General features: G+C 41.9%; 1 protein-coding gene across 1 annotated transcript in view; it reads right to left on the reverse strand.

The window, feature by feature from the left end:
* The window catches only part of R3HDM2 (R3H domain containing 2), a 158,518-nt gene extending 136,784 nt beyond the window's left edge, over positions 1-21,734 (reverse strand). The window contains exon 1 of the mRNA XM_032874547.1: positions 21,599-21,734. The gene's annotated coding sequence lies outside the window, so the exon portion shown is untranslated. The remainder of the gene's footprint in view (positions 1-21,598) is intronic.
* Between the last annotated feature and the right edge of the window lie 2,396 nt (positions 21,735-24,130).

The raw sequence follows: 24,130 nt of genomic DNA on the forward strand, positions 1-24,130 counted from the left end.
TAGGCGGAGAGGTAGGCAGAGAGAGGAGGAAGCAGGCCTCCCGCCAAGCAGAGAGCCCGATGCGGGGCTCGATCCCAGGACCCTGTGACCATGACCTGAGCCGAAGACAGAGGCCCCAACCCACTGAGCCACCCAGGCGCCCCCAACATTTTCTTTACTATACATTTGTTGCCAGGCACTTAGGTTGTTTCCATGTCATGGTTGTTGTTAACGATACAATGAACATGTAAGAGCAATACTCTTTTTTTTTTTAAGATTTTATTTATTTATTTGACAGAGATCACAAGTAGGCAGAGAGGCAGGCAGAGAGAGAGGAGGAAGCAGGCTCCCCGCTGAGCAGAGAGCCCGATGCGGGGCTCGATCCCAGGACCCCGAGATCATGACCTGAGCCGAAGGCAGAGGCTTTAACCCACTGAGCCACCCAGGTGCCCTAAGAGCAATACTCTTAAAGATACTGACTTCAGGGGCACCCGGGTGACTCAGTCAGTTAATCATCCAACTCCTGATTTCAGCTCAGGTCATGATCTCAAGGTCACGTGACTGAGCCCCACACTGGGCTCTGTGCTGAACATGGAATCTGTCTGGGATTCTCGCTCTCTCTTTGCCCTTCCCCCTGCCACTTGCACCCACTCTTTAAAAAAAAAAAAAAAAAGAGTAGTCCCCTTTTCTCCACATCCTCACCAACACTTGTTAGCTCATCTTTTTGATGATAGCCCTTCTAACTACAGTATGAAGTAATATCTGTGGTTTTGACTTGCATTCCCCCAGTAATTAATGATGCTGAGCACCTTGTCATGCACCTATCGGCCATCTGCATGTATACTTTAAAAACAATGTCCAGGGGCGCCTGGGTGGCTCAGTGGGTTAGGCCGCTGCCTTCGGCTCAGGTCATGATCTCAGGGTCCTGGGATGGAGTCCCGCATCGGGCTCTCTGCTCAGCGGGGAGCCTGCTTCCCTCTCTCTCTCTGCCCGCCTCTCTGTCTACTTATGATCTCTGTCAAATAAATAAATAAAATCTTTGAAAAAAAATTTTTTTTAAACAATAATAAAATAAAATAAAAACAATGTCCAGGGGCGCCTGGGTGGCTCAGCGGATTAAGCCGCTGCCTTCGGCTCGGGGCATGATCTCAGTGTCCTGGGATCGAGCCCCGCGTCGGGCTCTTTGCTCAGCAGGGAGCCTGCTTCTCTCTCTCTCTGTCTGACTCTCTGCCTACTTGTGATCTCTCTGTCATATAAATAAATAAAATCTTAAAAAAAGTATTAATAATAAAAATAAAAAAATAAAAATAAAAACAATGTCCATTCAGTTCCTCTGCCCATTTTTAAATCAGATTGTGCTTTTTCAGGCACCTCAGTGGCTCAGTCATTGGGCATCTGCCTTCAGCTCAGGTCATGATCCCAGGGTCCTGGGATCGAGCCCCACATTGGGCTCCCTGCTCCACAGGAAGCCTGCTTCTCCCTCACCCACTCTCCCTGCTCAAGTTCCCTCTCTCATTGTGTCTCTGCTGAATAAATAAATAAAATATTAAAAAAAAAAAAAGGTTGTGTTCTTTCTATTGAGATGTATGAATTCTTCATATATTTGAGAATATTAACCCCTTACTGGATATATGATTTGCAAAATTTTTCTTCCATTCAGGTTGTTCATTTTTTTTTTTAAGATTTTATTTATTTATTTATTTGACAGAGAGAGAGATCACAAGCAGGCAGAGGCAGGCAGAGAGAGAGAAGGAAGCAGACACCCTGCTGAGCAGAGAACCCAATGTAGGACTCGATCCCAGGACCCTGAGATCATGACCTGAGCCGAAGGCAGCTGCTTAACCCACTGAGCCACCCAGGAGCCCCCAGGTTGTTCATTTTGTTAAGTTTCCTTTGCTGTACAAAAGCTTTTTTAAATTATTTTTAAAATAATTTCTATGTCCAACATGGTGCTCAAACTTGATGATCAAGAGTCACATGCTCAAAAAAAAAAAAAAAAGTCACATGCTCTACTGAGCCAGCCAAGCACCCCCCCATGTAAAAGCGTTTTATGTGATGTAGTTCCACTTGCATATTTTTGCTTTTGTTACCTTTGTCTTTGCTGTGAGATTTTAAAAAATCATCACAAAAAAGCAGATGGCAAGGAAAACACAAATGTTTTCCTCTACGAGTTTTATGGATCCAGGTCTGTTTCCTGGATCTTTAATTCATTTTTTAATTTTTATGTATAATGTAAGATAGCTGTCCAGTCTACCCAACCTCATTTACTGAAGAGACTATCCTTTCCCCACTGTATATTCTTGGCTGCTTTATCATAAATTAATTGACCATACATGCCTGGGTTTGCTTCTGGGCTTTATTCTGTTCCATCAATCTATGTGTCTGTTTTCACGCCATTACACCATTTTGATTACTACAACTTTGTAACATAGTTTGAAGTCAAGAAATCTGATGCCTTTAGTTTTGTTCTCAAGCTTCTTTGGCTATTCAGGGTCTTTTGTAGTTCCATACAATTTTAGGATTGTTTGCTCTCTGTGAAAAATGCCAGTGGAATGTGGATAGGGATTACACTGAATCTACAGATTGCTTTACATAGTATGGACATTTTAACGATATTAATTCTTCTAATCCAGGAAAATAGACTATCTTTCCATTTATTTGTATCTTCAATTTATTTCATCAATGTCTTAGAGTTTTCAATGTAACGGTCCTTCATCTCCTTGGTTAAATTTATTCCTAGGTATTTTATTATTTTTGATACAATTGTAAATAGTACTATTTTCTTAGTATTTCTGATAGTTCATTATTAGTGTATAGAAATATAACTGACTTTTGTATATTGATTTTGTATCCTCCAACTTTACTGAATGATTAGTTCTAATTTTTTTGGTGTTTTAAGGTCTTTTACATATGTCACATGCAGAGGCAGTTTTACTTTCTTCCTTTCTGATTTGGATGCCATTTACTTCTATTTCTTGCTCAACTGCTCCACTTAGAACTTTTAGAAGTCACTATGCTGAATAAAAGTGGCAAAGAAGAGGCACAGTTGGTTAAGCATCTGACTCTTGGTTTGGCCCAGATCATGATCTTGCAGTTGTGAGATCTAGCCCCACACCACACTCCGCGTTCAGGGCCGAGTCTGCTTCAGATTCTCATTCTCTCCCTCTCTGTTCTTTTCTTGCTCTCTCTCTCTCTAAAATAAATAAAATCTTAAAAAATAAATAAATAAAAAGTGGCAAATAAAAGCTTTCAGTTATTCACTATTGAGTATAACATAAGCTGTGGGCTTGTGATACATGGCCTTCATTGCACTGAGATGCATTCTCTCCATATCCACTTACTGAGTTTTTATCATAAATGGATGTCAAACTTTGTCAAATGCTTTTTCTGCATTTATTGAGATGATCGTGTTTTTTAGCTTTCATTTTGTTAAAGTGGTATTATCAGACTGTCTGATTTGCAAATGCTGAACCATCCTTGCATCCCTGGAATAAATCGGACTTGATTACAGCCTATGATCCTTTTAATGTATTGCTGAATTCAGTCTGCTAATATTTTGTTGAGGATTTTTGCATACATGAGGATTCACTGGATATATCGGCCTGTAATTCTCTTTTCTTATAGTTCCACTGTCTGGCTTTGGTATTAGGGTTATCCTGGCCTCTGAAAATAAGTTTGGAAGTATTCCCTCCTACTTTTTGGAATAGTCTGAGAAAGACTGGTATTAATTCCTCTTTAAATATTTCACAGAATTCACCAGTGAACCCATTTGGTCCTGGGCTTCTGTTTCTTAGGAGGCTTTTGATTGCTGGTTCAATCTCCTTACCAGTAATGGGTCTGTTCAGATTTTCTACTTCATGATTCAGTCTTGTTAGGTTGTATGTTTCTAGGAATTTATCCATTTCTTCTAGGTTGTCAAATTTATTGGAATATTTCTTAGGATTCTTTATTTTTTTGTGGTATCAGTTGTAATGTCTTCTCTTTCTTTTCTGATTTTGAAGCTTCTCTCTTTTCTTCTTGGTAAGCCTAGCTAAAGATTTATCTATTTTATCTTTTCAAACAACCAGCTCTTTGTTTCATTTATCTTTTCTATCATCTTTTTAGTCTCTACTTCATTTACTTCTGCTCTGATCTTTGTTATTTCCTTCCTTCCACTAACTTTGGGCTTAATTCAACCTCTTCTTTTTCTAGTTTCTTTTTTTTTTCCTTTTGGTGGGCACCAAAGTTTACTGAGCAATAGTAAAGTGATTAGTACGAAGCTCTCAAAGAGGGAGGGGACCCAAGAGAGTTATCCTTTTTTTAGTTTCTTTAGGTATAAAGTTAGATTACTTGACACCTCTCTTGTTTCTTAATGTAAGCATTTGTCACTAACAATTCCCTTTTAGAACTGCTTTTGCAGCATCCCATAGGTTTAGTATTTTGTATATTATATTTCCATTTTCACTTGTCTCTGGGTCTTCTTTAAATCTTCTTCTTCTGGGTATTTTTCTATTTTTCTTGATTGCTTCTCTGATCCAACTGTTGTTCAATCAAGAGCATGTTGTTTAATCTCTAATTATTTGTGGATTTCCCAGCTTTCTGCTTTTTCTTTCTTTCTTTTTTTTTTTTTTTAGATTTTATTTATTTATTCGACAGAGAGAGAGATACCACAAGTAGGCAGAGAGGCAGCAGATGGAGATGGGGAAGCAGGCTCCCTGCTGAGCAGAGAGCCTGATGCGGGCCTTGATCCCAGGACCCTGAGACCATGACCTGAGCTGAAGGCAGAGGCTTAACCCACTGAGCCACCCAGGTGCCCCTCTTCTTTTTCTAATAAACTTTTTTCTAAAGATTTTATTTATTTGACAGAGAGACGGAGGGGGAGAGCATGCACAAGCGCACAAGATGGGGAGCAGCAGAGGGAGAGGGACAAGGAGGCTCCCTGCTGAACAGGGACCCCGATGCAGGGCTTGATCCCCTTAACCAAGTCATCCAGGTGCCCCTCAGTTTTTTTCTTTGTAACTAATTTCTTGTTTCATACCATTGTAGTTGGGAAAGTTTCCTGATATAATTTCTATCTTCTTAAATTTATTAAGACTTGTTTTGTGGCTTAACATATTATCTGTCCTGAAGACTATTCTGTGAGCACTTGAGAATGTTTTTTTCTCTTGATTTTGGATAGAATGTTCTGTGTATATCTGTTAAGTCCATCTGGTCTAACATGTCACTTAAGGGAATGCTTCCTTACTGATTCTCTGTTTGGATTTCTATCCCTTGATGAAAGTAGGGTATTAAAGTCCCCTATTACTATATTGCTATTTCTCCCTTTCTCTGTTAATATTTGCTTTATACATTTAGGTGCTCCCAAACCTACCCCTTTCTTATTTCAGTTAACAATAGCACCATTCACCCAAGACAGAAATTGAGAGTCATTTATCCGCATTATGCACCATCTCCTTGATCCGTCTGATCTCAGCTCCTGTCCCCTCTTCTCTGCTTCTATCACTTCTGAGCAAAGAATTTAGTTAATGGGGCAAGACCTCCAGAGCTCTTTTTTGCCTCCCACGGAGCAGCTGGCTATGTTCCTAATGGTAACTGCTCTATTGGCCTCTATCACTCAATAACTAAAAGCATGTGACCTACCCTTGATGGACGTGTAGCACGAATGAGGAGTAAATTGTTGTTTCCAGCTATTGAGAGTGTGGGTTTGTTTCTTACCCAGCATACCCTGGTCTATCTGGATTTCAACTGCTGCATGGACTACAACACCAGCCTCCTAATTAGTGTTTCCCCTCTACTCTATATCCCCTATAAATATTTCTCCAGGGGCACCTGGGTGGCTCAATCATTAAGCGTCTGCCTTCAGCTCAGGTCATGATCCCAGCATCCTGGGATCAAGCCCCGCACCAGGCTCCCTGCTCTGCAAGGAGCCTGCTTCTCCCTCTCCCACTCCCACTGCTTGTGTTTCCTCTCTTGCTGTATCTCTGTCAAAGAAATAAATAAAACCTTTAAAAATACATATATATATATATTTCTTCAAAAGTAACCAGAGTTACTTTTGTAAAACAAACATTTCCATGACTAAAATCTTCCAGGATGCCTGAGTAGCTCAGTCGATTGAGCATCTGATTCTTTGGCTTTGACTCAGGTCAGGATCTCATGGGTTGTGAGATTGGCCCCATGTCAGGCTCTGCGCTCAGCAGGGAATCTGCTTGAAGATTCTCTCCCTCTGCACCCCGCCCCCCCTTCATATGTTCTCCCTATCTCGCTCTCTCTCAAATGAATAAAAAGCCTTAAAAAAAAAAAAAACCTTCAGAGGTTTCTCTTTGCCTCAAAATATTCCAAATTCCTTAATATAGCTCTTAAAGTCTACCATAAAATCAGGCTCTCTATATATCCTCTCCAGCTATTCAAAATAATGCTATATCTCCATACATACAATATTCTTTAATACTCCTAGGTCTTCACTCAGGCTACTCTATCAACTTGAACTGCCTTCCTACCCTCACACCACCTCCCCCAACTCTGCTTGCCTACCCATACAGGACTCCTGGTCAGCTATCCCTCCCATTCTCTCAACAGCTACTCAAATTTGGCTCTCTTCTCAAGGCCCCTAAGGCCCCTATTTTAACAACCCTTTTCAATACATCAGGCCCCTAACCCAAAGTATAAGTCTCCTTACAACACAAGGAATAGTCCTTCAAGTTCCTTTGTTCAGATACCAAACATTTGTCCCCACCCCTTTCCTTACCTTTTCCTTCTATCTTAATAAAGAACGTAACAATTCTACCTCTTTTCTGGATTTCATCTTCTCTGCGTGCTCCAAAACTTCACTCCATTATGACCACTCTCTATTGTCTTGCTCATTCTCCAAACATATAAATATGATCAAGTCTCTCATCTTAAAAAAACTCTTCCTTGAACCCCACAATCCCTCAGTACTCTCCTGTGTCTCCACCTCTTTTTTTTTTTTTTTAAGATTTTATTTATTTATTTGACAAAGAGAGAGATCACAAGTAGGCAGAGAGGCAGGTAGAAAGAGGGAAGGAAGCAGGCTCCCCGCTGAGCAGAAAGCCCAATGCGGAGCTCGATCCCAGGACCCTGAGATCATGACCTGAGCCAAAGGCAGAGGCACAACCCACTGAGCCACCCAGGCGCCCCATGTCTCCACCTCTTTGTTATGATCTTGAAAAACAGGGCTTATTTGCCTTTATTTTCCTCACCTCCTATTTATTCCTCAACCCAATACAATTTGGTCTCCGCCTTCATCACTCCAGTGACCCTACTTTCACTGATGTCACCAATGACCTGAGTGCCAAATCCAGTAAGTTCTTTTCTGTCCTTACCATACTTGACCTTTCTACCCCACTTGACACAATTTCCTCCCTCTGCCTTCAAACTCTCTTCTCTAAGGTCCTGTCCACATATTTTATTGGTTGTCCATTTACCTTCCTCACTTCCTCAACTTTCTTCCAAGACTCCACTGCCATTAGTCACAACTTTAACTGTTAGTGTTCTTCAAGGCTCCCTCCTCAGGCTTCAACTTTTCAGTTTCAAAATGATCCTCAGATGACCCAATCCATTACTTCAACTACAGCATATATACTGTTGATTCACAAATGTCTCTCCAGCCTCAAATTCTCTCTCCAATTCCAACCTCATATACCCAACATCCTTTCAGGCAGTTCCTATGTAGTTCCATAGGTACCTCAAATTCAACCAGCCTAGAACCAAACATCTCACCTTTATTTCCAAACACACAACTTTCTGTATTCCCCAACTCATCAATAACGTAACCATCCACCCTGGTATGGAATCCAGAAAACTAGGAGTCATCCAAAAGCTCATCCCTCTCAGCACTATTCATTCTCTCTCTCTCTCTCTCTCTCATGAGCGTGCATACACACACACACACACACACACACACATCTCCAATTCTAACTGGTTCTTCCTACTAAATTTCTCTTGAATTTATCCATCCCTGTGACTTGCAGGACCATTTCAGAGCCTACGTCTTACCTAGATTATACTGACTGCCCTTAAACTGGACCCCCTGATTCCAGTCTATTTTGCAATCCAGTTCCCAATTTGTCACAAGGGATCTTTTATTTATTTATTTAAAGATTTTATTTATTTATTTGACAGAGAGAAATCACAAGTAGGCAGAGAGGCAGGCAGAAAGAGAGAGGGGGAAGCAGGCTCCCCGCTGAGCGGAGAGCCCAATGTGGGGCTTGATCCCAGGACCCCGAGATCATGACCTGAGCCGAAGGCAGAGGCTTAACCCACTGAGCCACTCAGTCGTCCTGCAAGTGCCTCAGTCGGTTTAGCATCTGACTTCAGCTCTGGTCATGATCCCAGGTACCTGGAATGGAGTCCTGCATTGGGCTCCTTGCTCAGCAGGAAGGCTGGCTGCTTCTCCCTCATCTCCCCACCCCGCCCTGCTCATTCTCTCTCTCTCTAATAAATAAAATCTTTAAAAAACAAACAAACAAGCATGGATTTTTTACTAGGGGGGTTGGGGGGTGGGCCCATAACCCCCATGTTTTTCAAGGATTAACTGTATTTTTTTGTAATGTATAATAAAACATGAATTCTTTTAGGATAGGGACAATGTCACTTTTTTTTTTTAAAGTTTCTTTGGCATACAACACAATATCTAACAAATGGGAACTTAATAAACATCTGAGTGAATGAATGAGTTGGGTCTTTTCATAAATTTTCTTGATATTAGGAATTTGGAAGCAGTTCTATAAACCTCACTCGAAGATCCCTCTTTCTATTATAAAAATACAGAAGAACCAGAAGCTAAGAGAAGATCTTCTAACAGAGACCCATTCTAGGAAGAAAACACGTAAGTGACACTTATTTTAAACACAGGCCAATAATAAACAGATAGGTTTTCTTATTTCTAAGCTAATACTATACGATAGGCTTGCAGTACACCAAAGCAGCCTAAATAAAAGAACTAAATCTGTGTTAAGTGAAAAAAGCTGGGCTGGTAAAATCAAACAGTGGCAAGTGAGTTCCTATAATTATTTTCTTTTTTCTTCTTTTTTTTAACCTTCTCTCCTCTTCCCGTAATTCTTTTTTTTTTTTTTTCTTATTTTTAAAGATTTATTTTAGGGGCACCTGAGTGGCTCAGTGGGTTACGCCTCTGCCTTCGGCTCGGGTCATGATCTCAGGCTCCTGGGATCGAGTCCCATGTCAGGCTCTCTGCTCAGTGGGGAGCCTGCTTCCTCCTCTCTCTCTCTCTCTGCCTGCCTCTGCCTACTTATGATCTCTCTCTGTCAATAAATGAATAAATTCTTAAAAAAATAAAAGATTTATTTTAGAGAGAAATAAAGAGAAGGAGAGCACAGAGGAAGAGGAAGAGAGAAAAGCAGGCTCCCCGCTGAGCAGAGAGCCCAATGTGGGACTCGATCCCAGGACCCTGAGATCATGACCTGAGCCAAAGGCAGACGTACAACCAACTGAGCCAACTGGGTGTCCCCTCTCTGTAATTCCTCACTGAAAATCTATCATCTTTTCAGGGGGCCTCATTTGGCAGAATGCCTTTACTTTGGGCATTGAGCAAAACACAAGTCAACAATAAAGGATAAGATGAAACAGAACAGAATCTTGTGGCCTAGAACACATTATGGATCTGAATAGATCCTATGTCTGTATCCAGCCAGTCCACTAAACTGAAAAGACAACTGCCATTTCCCAACCAAGACACAGAAAAGCAGTTATGAAAGCAATGTTAATTCCAAAGAGAAAAAAAGGAAGAAAATAGAGCACACAGGAATAAAGCAGCATTTTTCAGAGCCAACATTAACTTCAATGCTGTTGTGTTACTTAACAGCACTGGAGCACATCACTTAGAACCTAGTAATTTGATCACATTTAATACAGACTGTCCTTCTATGAGACAGGCTATGCTTGCTGACTGTGGCCACCAAGCTGGTATAAATAAAACTCAGCTACATGGAAAGTGTGCTCAATATCTACAGATATCTCTTTGTCCCTCTTCTGTATTGTTAAGATTTCCTTTTATTATTTTGAGAGAGAGAAAGCATGTTGAGAGCATGAGAAGGGGGGAAGGTCAAAGAGAAAAGGAGGAGCAGAATCCCTGATGAACAAGGAAGTCCAATGTGGGGCTTGATCCCAGGATCCTGGGATCATGTCCTGAGCCAAAGGCAACACTTAACTGACTGAGCCACCAAGGAACCCCCCTTTTCTGTATTATTAACTAAATATAGGTGAAGTAAAATATTGAAACTAGCTTAAGAATCCATTAAATGGAGCTTCAGTCTCAAGTGTCCACATTTTTTTTTTAAGATTTTATTTATTTATTTGAGAGAGTTAAACAGACAGAGAGAACATGAGCAGGGAGGAGAGGGAGAAGCAGACTCCCTCAGAGTAGGGAGCCCGACACCTCACTCAATCCCAGGACCGTGAGATCATGACCTGTGCTGAAGGCAGACGCTTAACCGAAGTGTCCACATTTTAAATCATCAGATGTATCACAAAGTATTATTGTACCTAACCTTAAGAGATACCTCCAAAAGTTAAGTTTTCCTCTACCCTAAAAGGAAGCAGACTATCAACTCCATTCTACATACGAAGACAATGATTCAATCCAATTATTGAGATTAAACTCAGAAAAGCGTCAGAGAACTTTAAACGGGGTTAAAAATTCAGAGTTTTTTGTTTTTGGTCAAAGAGAGTGAGCACAGGCAGACAGAGGCAGAGGGAGAAGCAGGCTTCCTGCTGAGCAAGGAGCCCGATGTGGGACTCGATCCCAGGATGCTGGGATCATGACCTGAGCCGAAGGCAGCCGCTTAACCAACTGAGCCACTCAGGCGTCCCAAAAATTCAGAGTTTTAAACAGTGGCTTTGATTTGACTTCTCATAGAGCCTATACAGAAATGAAACAGATGTGTGTTCTTTCAATAGTCCTATCTCGGGGCGCCTGGGTGGCTCAGTGGTTTAAAGCCTCTGCCTTCAGCTCAGGTCATGATCCCAGGGTCCTGGGATGGAGCCCCGCATCAGGCTCTCTGCTCAGCGGGGAGCCTGCTTCCTCCTCTCTCTCTGCCTGCTTCTCTGCCTACTTGTGATAAATTAAAAAGTCCTATCTTCGGGGCGCATGGGTGGCTCAGTAGGTTGGGCCTCTGCCTTCCGCTCAGGTCATGATCTCAGGGTCCTGGGATCGAGCCCCGCATCGGGCTCTCAGCTCAGCAGGGAGCCTGCTTCCCCTCTCTCTCTGCCTGCCTCTCTGCCTACTCATGATCTCTCTGCCAAATAAATAAATAAAATCTTTAAAAAAAAAAAAAAAGTCCTATCTTGTTGGTCAAATATACATAAATTTCAGCCATCACAGTCATCCAAAAAGAAAGAAAAAATCTTTCTGCCTTACCATAAAGGAAAAATACTGCAAGCATAAAACCCTATTTTGACTTCATAAACAAAAATACTGACAGGATGGAGAGTAAAACACAAAGATAAATTTTAAACCAAGTAACTCTGAAGGGAAAATAAAAAGATTGGAAAGGGGGATAAGTAATATAAGGCTGAAGATACTATGATAATACGAAAGGTAAAACTTTGATGTTACTAGCTAAAAGGGTAAAAATGTAGCTCAGGGTTTCAGTTACTGGTCTTAGAATAGCTATGGTCCAAATCTAGACTCAAACAATGTTCTCTTGGGAAGGGCATTAACGAGGAGAGGCAAAACAACTGGTAATATCACAATCTAGAACATATACCTCTAGAACATATGCCTCAAATCATCTAGTTTCTTTCCTTCTCTTCCTTACAGTTAGTAAAGGAATAAGACAAAAATCACATGTTTTAGAGAGCTCTTTTGGCACAGGAGAGATCACGATCCTAGCAAATTTAACTTCAGTGTGAGCAGAAACTCAGAATGGAATATAAAGAGAGAAATATGGTAAGGTAAAGACAAAAGGGAACCCAGCTTTATGGAAACTGGTTCAAAACACACAGACAAAATAAGAGCTTTAGGATGCCTTGAAAGGGTTCCAGAACATGATACCGAAACCAGTGAAGGTTTTTGTTTTTGCTGTTTTGGGGAAGAGAGGCGTTCAGGGAAAACAATGGTTTAGCCAAGGCAGCAAGGTAAGAGAACAAGGAGGGTGAAAGAACAAGTAATTCATCTGTAGCTGATGCCTAAGCCTGAAAGCAAAGGAAAGACAGCAAAATATAAGGCAGATGAGGTTAAAACAAATCAAAACAAAAAACAACCTCTGTACTAGGAGCAAACAGAAGACATTAAAAGGTTATAAGCAGCAGAAAATAATAGATTTTAATCTTCTCTCAGCTGAAGGGTACAGAACTAAATGAAAGATTAGGAAAAGCAAGACTAGGACAGGAAGGCCAGTTAAAGCCCATCACAGTTTTTGGGATAAGAGAGAATGGTCTCCTGAACTAAGAAAGTGGTAACGCTGATGGAAAGAAATGGAAAGATTCAAGACAGACTGAGGAGGTTAAGAGTCTACATAACTTAAAATTACTGGGGGTTAAAGAGTAAGGACTCAAGTCTAACACTGAGGTTTCTTGGCTTATGCACCTGGGTGGTATCATTAACAGGAAAAAAGAACTCCGAGGAAAAAATGTCCATGGAAAAAGTATTTTTGCTTTAGTCTTGCTGAATCTAGGAAGCTAGGTGGCAATCAAACGGAGGTACTGAAGAGACTACTGAAGAAATGAGCCTAGAGCTCAGGCAAGAGATCAGAACTGGAGACACAGACTCACAAGTTGTCAGCTTATAGTAATAGATGCTAAGTGAAGCCATCAGGGTCTATGAGACTGACTGCCTGTGTAGAGCAAGGTTTTTCTAAATGTTATCCAAGACAACCAACCAGAGACATCAGAAACACTTGGAATGTTTGCTAAAGTACGAATTCCAGCCCAAACCTACTAAACCAAAATTTCTGCAGATAAGACCCAAGAATCCACATTTCATTCATTCAACAAATATGTACTGTGTGACTATTCTAGGCCTTAGGAACATAGCAGTTACCAAATAAATAAGGTCCCTGTTCTCATAGGGCTTAAGTTCTAGGTGTGAAGCAGACTATAGACAAGAAAACAAACAAGATAACTTAAGACAGTGGTAAGTGCTATGGAAATAATGAAACAGAAGAATGTGATAAAGCACAAGGGGGAGGTTAATTATTTTGTATAAGTGGTCAGGGTAGGTCTATGAAGGAAGCATCTGAGCCAAGACTTGAAAAATAAGAAGTAAGGCAGGTGAAGATCTGGGAGAATAACATTTCAGGCAGAAGGAATTATAAGTACAAAGGCCTTGGGGCAGGAAAAAAGCCATTATGGCTACAGCGTGGTAAGAACAGTTAAGTGTAATACAAGTTAGGTTAGAGAGGTTAGCGGGGCCAGATCATGAAGACTTTTGTAAGCCACGCTCTTAACAAATTCTCCAAAGCATGTTTATGCCATTAAAGTTTAAGAATGAGAGGGGTGCCTGGGTGGCTCAGTGGGTTGAGCCTCTGCCTTCGGCTTGGGTCAGATCCTAGGGTCCTGGGATGGAGCCCCACATCCGGCTCTCTGCTTGGCGGGGAGCCTGCTTCTCCCTCTCTCTCTGCCTGCCTGTCTGTCTACTTGTGATATCTCTGTCAAATAAATAAATAAATCTCTTTTAAAAAATAAAGTTTAAGAATGAGAGACAGAGAGGCAGAATTCAACTGAAATCTTAAGGAAAACACACTCTAAGATGAAAAGGAGAAAAGGAGCCAGGAATCCAAGTGGAAAAGAAATTAGTGTCACTGAAACGTTTCAATTTCAAGAGAGGGGGTCAACAAAAATGCTGCAAAAAAACTGAATAAAATAAGGATAACAAGGATGAACAAGGTCTACCATGTTCTTCCCATTGATTTTGATGGCTGCTGGGAGCCACCTCCACCAATAGCATTAGAAACAGTAAGTGCCCACTCCCTGTGCAGGTATACATTCACCTGCTACCTACCCATAGCACATTATTTCCTGAAGTTATCAGCTGATTACTGCCCTAGATTTTCTTCTTCCCTTTTCCCAAAGAATCACAAAGGAAGAATTAGTAAAAGGAACAATTTGTGAATATAGGGAGAAAATGTATTTCAAATATATTAATTATTAAATTTCAATTGTCACTGCCTTGATTACTTTCCTAATTCTCTGTTATGAAACTTATAGAAGCTTTCACAAGTCTAATCCAACTAGTTCTCCAAAGAACAAAGAATTACCTGATGCCCATATGGCTAATCACATGCCAAAACCATGCATAAATTCTTACAACTGACATATGCAACAAAAACACTGCCCCCAAAAAAAACATGAACTACATAACTTGGAAAATTTGGTCATTTAATATAAATGTTGACACCACTTTAAGTTCCAATGAGCTTTTAGGAAAGAGAAAGTACTCTGCAGGTATGAATATGATTTTGATTATTAGTAGTAATAAATACTGCAGCACAAATATTATCAACATAAAATAAGCCAAAAGCAACCACACAAGGAAGATAACAGACAAAGTGGTAAAGCAAACCAGTTAATGTACTTAAAACAGTCTATCTGTATTCTGTACATCAGACAAGAACTGTATAGAAGACTGGTAACGGCTGGGGCACTTAGGTGGTTCAGCCGCCTGAGCATCTGCCTTAAGCTCAGGTCATGATCCCAGGAAGCCCTGCACTGGGCTCCCTGCTCTGTGGGGAGGCTGCTTCTCCCTCTCCCTCTGCCCTACACTAACCCCCTGCTCTTGCACTCACTCTCTCTCAAATAAATAAAATCTTTAAAAATTTTTTTTTATTTTAAAGAAGACTAATAACAAAATTATCTTTAAAAATTATCTTTAAAAAAATCTAAATAGGATAGAATAGACAGCTAAACAGCTGACCAAGACTTGACCAGCTTTTCTTCTCCCACAACCAACTCACAATTAACAAATACCAATTAGAAATAAACCGTGGGGCGCCTGGGTGGCTCAGTGGGTTAAGCCTCTGCCTTCGGCTCAGGTCGTGATCCCAGGGTCCTGGGATAGAGCCCCAAATCGGGCTTTCTGCTCTGCGGGGAGCCTGCTTCCTCCTCTCTCTCTCTCTCTGCCTGCCTCTCTGCCTGCTTGTGATCTCTCTCTGTCAAATAAATAAATAAAATCTTAAAAAAAAAAAAAAGAAAGAAAGAAAGAAACCGTGTTCGGGGCACCTGGGTGGCTCAGTCGTTGGGCGTCTGCCTTCAGCTCAGGTCATGATCTCAGGGTCCTGGGATCAAGCCCCGCATCGGGCTCCCTGCTCTGCGGGAAGCCTGCTTCTCCCTCTCCCACTCCCCCTGCTTATGTTCCCTCTCTCACTGTGTGTGTGTGTGTGTGTGTGTGTGTGTGTGTGTGTCTCTCTCTCTCTGTCAAATAAATAAATAAATAAAATCTTTAAAAAAAAAAAAAAAGAAAGAAACTGCGTTCTTTTAAAACCTGCTACTGCTTCATTTATTCTTATATTCTAGCTCTACAGGATAAGGATAAGCTGAGATCTTTCAGAAACTTTGAGGAATCGTATAGGTGCCAAACTATAGTTTTCAACTTGCCTGCAGAAGTTTTTGAGATATTCAATAGGGAAAAAAAATAGCTGTAACACATAGTATTAACAGCTACAGAAAAATGGGAGTATCAGAGAAATAGAAGAATCAGAACACTGGTCTCAGGAAAGAAAGGTTACAGAACACTTAACGAGTTTCATTTTTTTCCCAAAAAACACCCAAAAATGACCGCAAATTGTTTCCCAGGAAAAACACAAGTCTTTGACAATTTAGAAAACTCAGAGTGTGACAAGTAAGCAAGCAATTAAAAGGAATGAAAGATTTTTGACGCTTTTGTGGTTAACACACTGAGGAATAGAATAAAATGAGTCCTTAAAAAATACCAGAAGCGTTTTGACTATTGGGAGACATGACTACCTGAGGATTTTGCACCTTTTTTCTCATCTCTCTTGGGGTTCCCAATTGGAGAAGTTCTTCTTTTAAAAGCAAAGGAAAGTACTCTGGGAAATTTACTTTCAAAATTAGAAAAGTGGAAACAGCTTTCCCAGCATAGGCTCAAACAACTGAACAACTCACAAGAGACCCTGAAGAAAAGCAAAAGAACACCTGGATTTAGGAAGCATCCCAGAATCTTTCCTATCATACTTCCCAAGTGAAAATGATGAAATCACCACAGACTATTGTAACTAAGAGCTTTTAACATCAATTTTCTTTTTTTTTAATTTTTTTTTATTTATTTGAGAGAGAGCAAGAATGATAGAGAGAGAGAGCATGAGAAAGGGGAGGGTCAGAGGGAGAAGCTGACTCCCTGCCGAGCAGGGAGCCTGATGTGGGATTTGTTCCCGGGACTCCAGGATCATGACCCGAGCTGAAGGCAGTCGTTTAACCAACTGAGCCACCCAGGCACCCCAATTAACATGAATTTTCTTTTAAGATTTTATTTATTTAAGAGAGCGAGCAACCATGGGGGAGGGGGAAACTCCCATTGAGCAGGGAGCCCAATATGGGGCTCGATCCCAGGACCCTGGGATCATGACCTGAGCCGAAGGCAGAGGCTTAACCAACTGAGCCACCCAGACACCCCAACATCAATTTTCTTTTAAGTGTTGGAGAAAACAGATACATGCTAAGGAAATCTAAGGGAACTCTGAAAGGAGTTAAAACAGATCAAGGTTAAGAAATCTTTCCTATCTCTGTTTTCAGAAATAAACTCAAAGTTAGGAAGTAATGGACAAACTTCACTGGAAAGATGGAACACATGCTACACTGCTAAACTAGCAACCATGGGGGCACCTAGATGGCTCATTCAGTTAAGTGTCTGCCTTCAGCTCAGGTCACGATCCTGGAGTCTTCCGCTGCCCCTCACCCCACTCATGCTCTCTCTCTCTCTTGCTCTTGCTCTCTCTTTCAAATAAATAAATAAAATCTTTAGAACGAAAATAAATAAATAAATAAAACTTTATGGTAAGAATAAAAGTTAACCAACCACTAAAAGACTATTAAGCAAAATGTTTTCTACACAGAGAGTAAGGATACAGCTGGAGGAAAATACTGAGGCCACGGTGTATGAAGGTCTCTAAAATTAGACCCACCAACTGTATTCATGCACACACATTCAAGCCATGAGTCCAGTTATTTTTCCTATTTGCAAACTGGCAGCACATTTCACACAAGGACACTCAGAGTCCCTTATCCATTCTTACAAGGAGGCACAGAAAATCTTAAAAAACAAACAACAGCATACAGTTTCACAAAATTCTCTCCTCCTGCACTTCCTGGGATCATGCAACCAAAAAGCAACACTTTTTAATCCCTTCTTCAAAATACGGTTTTTCCTGAAAACTTTCCTTGAGTTCATGAAAAGATCTGGCACAGGAATAAGCACTGCATCATTCAGAAATCATTACCTACACTTTGTAGTAACTTTGTCAGTACTCAGGTTTATCTATCAGAGGTGAGAACGTGGTTTAAGTATCTCTGGAGCATGAGAAAGACTTCCTAGAAATTTTGCAGAAGGATTTAAAAGGGGACAAAAGGAGCGCCTGGGTGGCTCAGTGGGTTAAAGCCTCTGCCTTCGGCTCAGGTCATGATCCCAGGGTTCTGGGATCAAGCCCCATATTGGGCTCCCTGCTCAATGGGAGTTTCCCCCTCCCCCATGGTTGCTCGCTCTCTCAAATAAATAAAATCTTAAAAGAAAATTGATGTTAATTGGGGTGCCTGGGTGGCTCAGTGGGTTAAAGCCTCTGCCTTCGGCTCAGGTCATGATCCCAGAGTCCTGGGATCGAGCCCTACATCAGGCTCTCTGCTCTGTGGGGAGCCTGCTTCCCCCCACTGCCCCCCACCTGCCTCTCTGCCTACTTGTGATCTCTGTCTGTCAAATAAATAAATAAAATCTTTTTTTAAAAAAATCTACTCTTAAAAAAAAAAGTAAAAGGGGACAACAGAAGTTTAATAGAAGTATTTATCAATCTACCTATATTACATCAGAAATTATTCACAAAATAAGAACTAATATATCTCTGATGTTGTTACTTCTTTACACTAATATCAGAACCACATCCACTCCAATAGATACAAGATCCCCAATTTTTCCACCCTGCCACAAACTGTTCTCTCATAGCCCTGGCAGCTTTCAATGTCCTGGCAAAGGTTTAACGAAAAACTTAAGGCTTTGCCACCAGCATTTCCACAAAGTGTTAAAAGCCCTATCTCACACCCTTGCCTTCCTAAGCTGGAGAACAGTGGCCAGGACTGCCACAAAGAGAAACCTCATCTAGGCGACTCTAGCCAAAAGGTCAACAAAGGTAACAAATGCACCAACCAAGAAATGAGAAAGGAAAAAATAAATGAGGGATAATCCACAGAACTCAGGCGGCCTGCTCCTTTTCTCCTCAGACTTAATACAGAATTTAGTTGCTAAAAATGCTCCCCCCAAAATGGATTTGTGGGGGGGGGGGAAGGATCAGATGTTCCCAGAATGAACCACTCCATCACTGTTAGAGAAAGCTATTCTCATAGATTTTTAACTCAACTGGCTCCACATGAATGGGGGGAAAAATATAACCCATACAGCCCACATTGTAAATATTAACATCTTCAGTCTCTGAAAAATTCAAAGGGGAACTAGCCTGTTCAGTGCCTTGGGGCCAAAGAGGTAAGGATGGTAATAGCTGTCTCATCAGGGAAATGAACACACATCAAGGGAAGAGCCTGATGCAGGAGGTAAAAATTCTAGTCACATGAGAGTTTAAAACAATCTTCGTCTAGGACCACCAACACCAAAGATCCCCTATGCTTCACGCTCTCTGCCTTAGAAGTGCTTCCATTCAATGAACTGAAAGCACGAGACTTCTGTCAAAAAGAGAAATGCGGCAAAAAATGACAGAAAAAGAATCTCAAATTTTTCCAATGAGTACCTCACAAAATCTTAGTGATAATTCATTCCACACTTACAAGGACAACCAATAATGACCAAAAATTCATAACAAGGAGAAAACTATTGAGCATCCAATGCATGGCAACTTCTATGCTAAGTGCTGAGGACAAAGCAATTAACAAACAAGCCTATTTACTCCCATTAAGCTTACCTTCTAGTGGGGGACACCAAACATAGGCATGTTATAGGTTGCTAAGGGTAAGGAGAAAAATAAAGCAGAAAAGTAGGATAGAGAATTATGTAAAGGGGGGGTTGCAATTTAAATAACCAAGGAAATGTCACTGTTTGAGTGACAGTTGAATAAAGAACTGAAAAGAGGTGAGGGGACAAAGTTAAGCGTTTTTATAATGAAAAAGTAATCCAGGAAGATCTGGGGAGTAAATGCATAGCCCCTGAGGCAGAAGTGAGCCTGGTATGCATGCTCAAGGAAGGGCTAGGAGATCATAGGAGTATGTTGAGGAGGAAAGGGTGTTACAGATCTAGGGCTTTAAAGGCAATTGTAAAGTCTTTGGTTTTCATTCTGAAAAAGCAAGGAAGCTATATCCCCTTCAGACTCTTTTCCATTAAAAAATATCAGGCACCCCATTTTTACATACACAAGTTTTCAAATTTTTGTTTTAAATTGTGGTATTGGGGCGCCTGGGTGGCTCGGTTGGTTCAGTGGCTGCCTTTGGCTCAGGTCATGATCTCGGGGTCCTGGGATGGAGACCTGCACTGCATGAGCCCTGCAGTGCATCAGGCTCCCTGCTCAATGGGGATCCTGCTTTTCTCTCTCTCCCTCTGCTCCTCCCCCTTGCTCATGCTCTCTCTCTCTCTAAATAAATAAATAAAATCTTTAAAATAAATAAATTGTAGAGATCTACAATATAGATCCACAGTAGACACAAAGACAGCTGGAACTGCAACTCTGAAATTTAACTTTCGCTGAAAGTTCATCAGACATTTCACAAAGATTCTCTGTCCTCTCAACCCTATGGAAAACAGCAATGGGGGAAGAAAAATACAACTATAAAGTGAACCTAATTAACCTAACCTACCACCTGGCACCCTATTTAAGTCATTTTTGTCTTGAAGCTTCCACAAAGGGGGAAAAAGGAAATATTGGAGAAAGGAAATGGGGGGGAGGGCAGGGAGCATGAGAAAGAAAGAGGAGCCACTAACAACTAATTCAAGTGCCAATCTGACTATCCAAAAATATAATAAAATGCTAGGAATGTGTAATATTCCAGAAGTAGAACCTGTCACCTCCTTCTTCCCCAGTCTCCATGTGACCACCAACATCAGACAGAACTCGGACTTCTCTATTTCAGTTAAGTCTATTTGAAAAAGATTTATACAAGAACATTCATCCAACTGGGATCTGAATTTAAATTTTCCCACACCAACAAAAACACTGACTCGGAAAGCGATCTGAATACCCACGTTCATAACAGCATTACTGACATTGGCAAAGACAGGAAAACAACCTAAATGTCCATGGATGAATGAATGGATAAACTTGTGGTGGGGGTGGGGGTGTGTGTATATACATATAAAATACACATATGATGGAATATTAGTCAGCCATAAAAAATGAGGAAATTCTACCATTTGTGACAACATGGATAGGCCTGGAAGGCATGTAAGTCAGAGAAAGAAACAGTATACAATCTCACTTATGTGTGGAATCTAAATAAACAAATGAAAAAACAAACACCATGCTCATAGAAAAAGAGATCAGACTTGTCGTTACCAGAGGCAGAGGGTAAGGTGAGGGGGAACTGCAGGAAGGTGGACAAAAGGCACAAATTTTGTTATAAGGAAATAAGTAGGAGGGATGTAATGTACAACATGATGACTATGAGTTGCCACTGCTATGTGATTTATAGGAAAGTTGATAAGTAAATCCTGAGTTCTCATCACACGGACATTTTTTTTCTTTCCTTTTTTTTTTCTTTTTGTATCTATACAAGAACGATGGACATGAGCTGAAACTATTTCAACAATCATTTTACAAAATATGTAAATCAAACCATCACGCTGTGTGCCTGAAACATAAACAGTAATGTATGCCAACTACTTCTCAATAAACCTGGAAAACATGTGTCATCATTATCCAGGAACAATTCACTGAGTGAACGAATAATTATTCTGCGAGGTCACCAAAATAAGTAAGAGTTTTAAGAGGCTCAAGAGTGAGTTATGAGCCTAATGTAGGCCCAACTTTTAAGCTCCAGAAACATCTCCCTGTATGTTCCAACTCGGATCCCTGTCCTCTTAACAACTCGGATCCCAGCATGACTTGAAACGCTTCAACACGTTTCCCTCCGTTTTTCCAGGGCTCGAAGGTAAACGGAAACCCACGAAACACATGGAGCTAGTCACCCCCAACACTACAAGAGCGCAACAGTTCTTAGGTCCCACCACACAGGCCACAGGTGGCGCCAGCCCCCCGCCCTCTGCCCCTTGCCCCAACTCCCCCGCTTCTCGCTTGCGCTCCCCGCACACACTCGGGGCGCCTTGGGCCTCGGGGCCGTCCTTCACGGTGGGTTCCGGCACTGACCCACCGTCCCCAGGCCCAGGTAGCTCCAGCGCAGGGAACCCAGGTCGGGGGGCCTCCGCCCGCCAGCCCGCGCGGCCGCCACGCCCCCTCCCCACGGGCCGCCCGCGCCGCCCGCCCCCTTGGCCGGGAGGTGGCCTCACCTAACGCGGGCCGTAGCGGGGACGGCGCCCGCGTCTCCGCCCGCCGCCCGGGCCCACGGCCGCTCGGCTGCGGCTCGGCCCCGACGGCCCGCGGCGGCGCGCTTCTGGGGGCGGGCTCTTCTCGGCGGGGGTTTCCCCCGGACCCAGGCGGGGGAGCAGGGGGGACTGGGGCGGGGGAGGGGAAAGGGGCTTGGGAAGGAAGGGGGAGAGGGAAAAAAGGGGGGAACCAAACCCGGAAAGGGAGAAAAGGGGGGAGGGGGAGAATCAGAAGGGGAAGAAAGGCCCTGAGTCCGCCCCCCGCTGCGGCCTGCGCGTTACGTCACCACGTCCGGCGTAGTCGTCAGCGCGTCCTGCGCCCCGCGCGTCCCTGCTTCCTCTGTGTCTCTCTCGGCTGCTGCAGACGCCCCCTATCTAGGCACCCACTCGCCCCACACGTTCTCTCTGGCGCACTTGCACAGGCTATATCTCGCTCCCTCCGTCGCTCCCTCTGCGTTACCTGTGCCTCAAGCCAGCAATCCAGATCCACTGCGATCCTCAGTCCCCCTTAAGTCCATCAAGCCTGTCAGAGTCACCCAAGATTTAAACATAATGCTAATTACTATAAAGTAATTTCAGTTTACAGAGCACGTTCAAGTTAGCCTTACACTCAGGACGGTAACTCCTGTAATAAATATTTGTAGTATAAATGGACAAAGATCATGTGGTAGGTGGATGTCCATTTTTCCAGATGTAAAAATTTAATTCTATAGAAAGCAGGTTTAAGTCCATCTTATTAAAATCACTTGGCCAATTCCTTCCAAGATCTAGTTCTTTCCCTTAAGAGTCACTTGAGTTTGCAACTTCCCCCGTTCTGTCCGTTCTAGGCAGAATCAATTTAGTTATTGACCAGATGTATTTGGATCATTTACTCACTGCCTCCCTCAAAGAAGCACTGTAGTCTTATGTTGATAGAATTTGGCTATTAAATATTTACTATGTTGCAAGAACTACAGGCAAAAAAAATAATTACAGTACAATGTAAATGCTATAAATAGAGATATGTTCAATGTGCTGTGGAAACAAGGAGCACAATTGGTTGTTAGAGGTAAGGGAGACTGAGTAAGCTACGGAGAAGTTACATGCTGTGTGCCTTAAACATACATAGTGATGTATGTCAGTAAATTCTCAATAGAATGGGGGAGATAGGATTCCCACACTTTTAAACACTTATATTATAGATCAGGCACTGTGTGCGATGCTAGGTATATAATAATATAAGCAACAAAGATGGCCGGCTAAGTGATTGCACTGCAGACAGAAATTGTGGGCCTGGCATCTAGGAAGGAAGAGTCCAGAAGGGCAAATACTGGTGGAGGTACTCTGGCCCACAAGCAAACCTGTGTAGCAGAAATAATAAACTTTTGTTAAGTCCCTGCTCTGTGCCAGTCATTGTCAGTGCTTTACAAAATTATTTAAATCTCAAAACTCTGAAATAATCAATACAGATCTATAATCCCATATTCAAAGTCCATCGGGCCAGCCATGTTTCAGAATTCAGAAAATTCCAAGTTTTAGAAAGGTAAAATGATACACATACTGTATATTTTATAATACCTCCAGGGGTATGCCATAATCAAATAATTTGTATCTCTGGAATAAAAATGTGTAAATAGTCTCAGTACAATTTTTTAAAAGATCATAGATAACCTCCCTTCTGTTCAGGTCACCATGAGAGTTACAAAAAACCAAAGTGGACTATGGGGGTTTTTTGGATTTTGTAATCATGGGCAATCATTTTTCCTATGTCTCCAAATGAAGAAATGAAAGCACGAGAGGTCAAGTAACTTGCCTAGAGTCACACAGCTAATAAAAGAAAGAGACAGAATTCTGACCAAGGTCATCTGATTTAAAAACCTATCCTCCTGGGGCACCTGGGTGGCTCAGTGGGTTAAGCCTCTGCCTTAGGCTCAGATCATGATCCTGGGGTCCTGGGATTGAGCCCCTCATCAGGCTCTCTGCTCAGCTGGAAACCTGCTTCCCCTTCTCTCTCTCTGCCTACTTGTGATCTCTGTCTGTCAAATAAATAAATAAAATCTTAAATAAATAAATAAATAAATAAATAAAGTCTTTTTAAAAAAAAAAGAAGAAGAAGAAGAAGAACTATCCTCCTAACTCCACCCACCATCCCTGCCGGATGAATCCTGGCTATGAGAGCCAAGGCCCTTCCCTGAAGAGCCACTGGTGAGGACCTTTGGAAAACCAGGGATTCTGAGAAATCTCAAAATTTCTTTTCCTAAGTAGAAGAATCCCCAAAGGGTGAGCAAATCTAGCTCTCAAGTCCCTTTCCCACCTTCAGACTTCCCTCTGAGGAAGCAGAAGACCAGGCTGAGAACACTTACCTTCCTTTCCCTTAGCCTTCATACTGGCTACTTTTGAGCCCAGTGGAGGGGGATGAGGGGAGGAGGTGTTGGTTAACAAAGGAGTCTGCATTATGAGCCTCTGGGAGGAAGAAAGGGAGCAGCGAGAATTTGAGAAGTACCTGGCAAAGGGAAA

This window comes from Lontra canadensis, unplaced genomic scaffold (assembly GCF_010015895.1).
Source record: "Lontra canadensis isolate GAN:19392208 unplaced genomic scaffold, GSC_riverotter_1.0 scaffold53, whole genome shotgun sequence".
Classification (NCBI taxonomy): Eukaryota; Metazoa; Chordata; class Mammalia; order Carnivora; family Mustelidae; genus Lontra; species Lontra canadensis.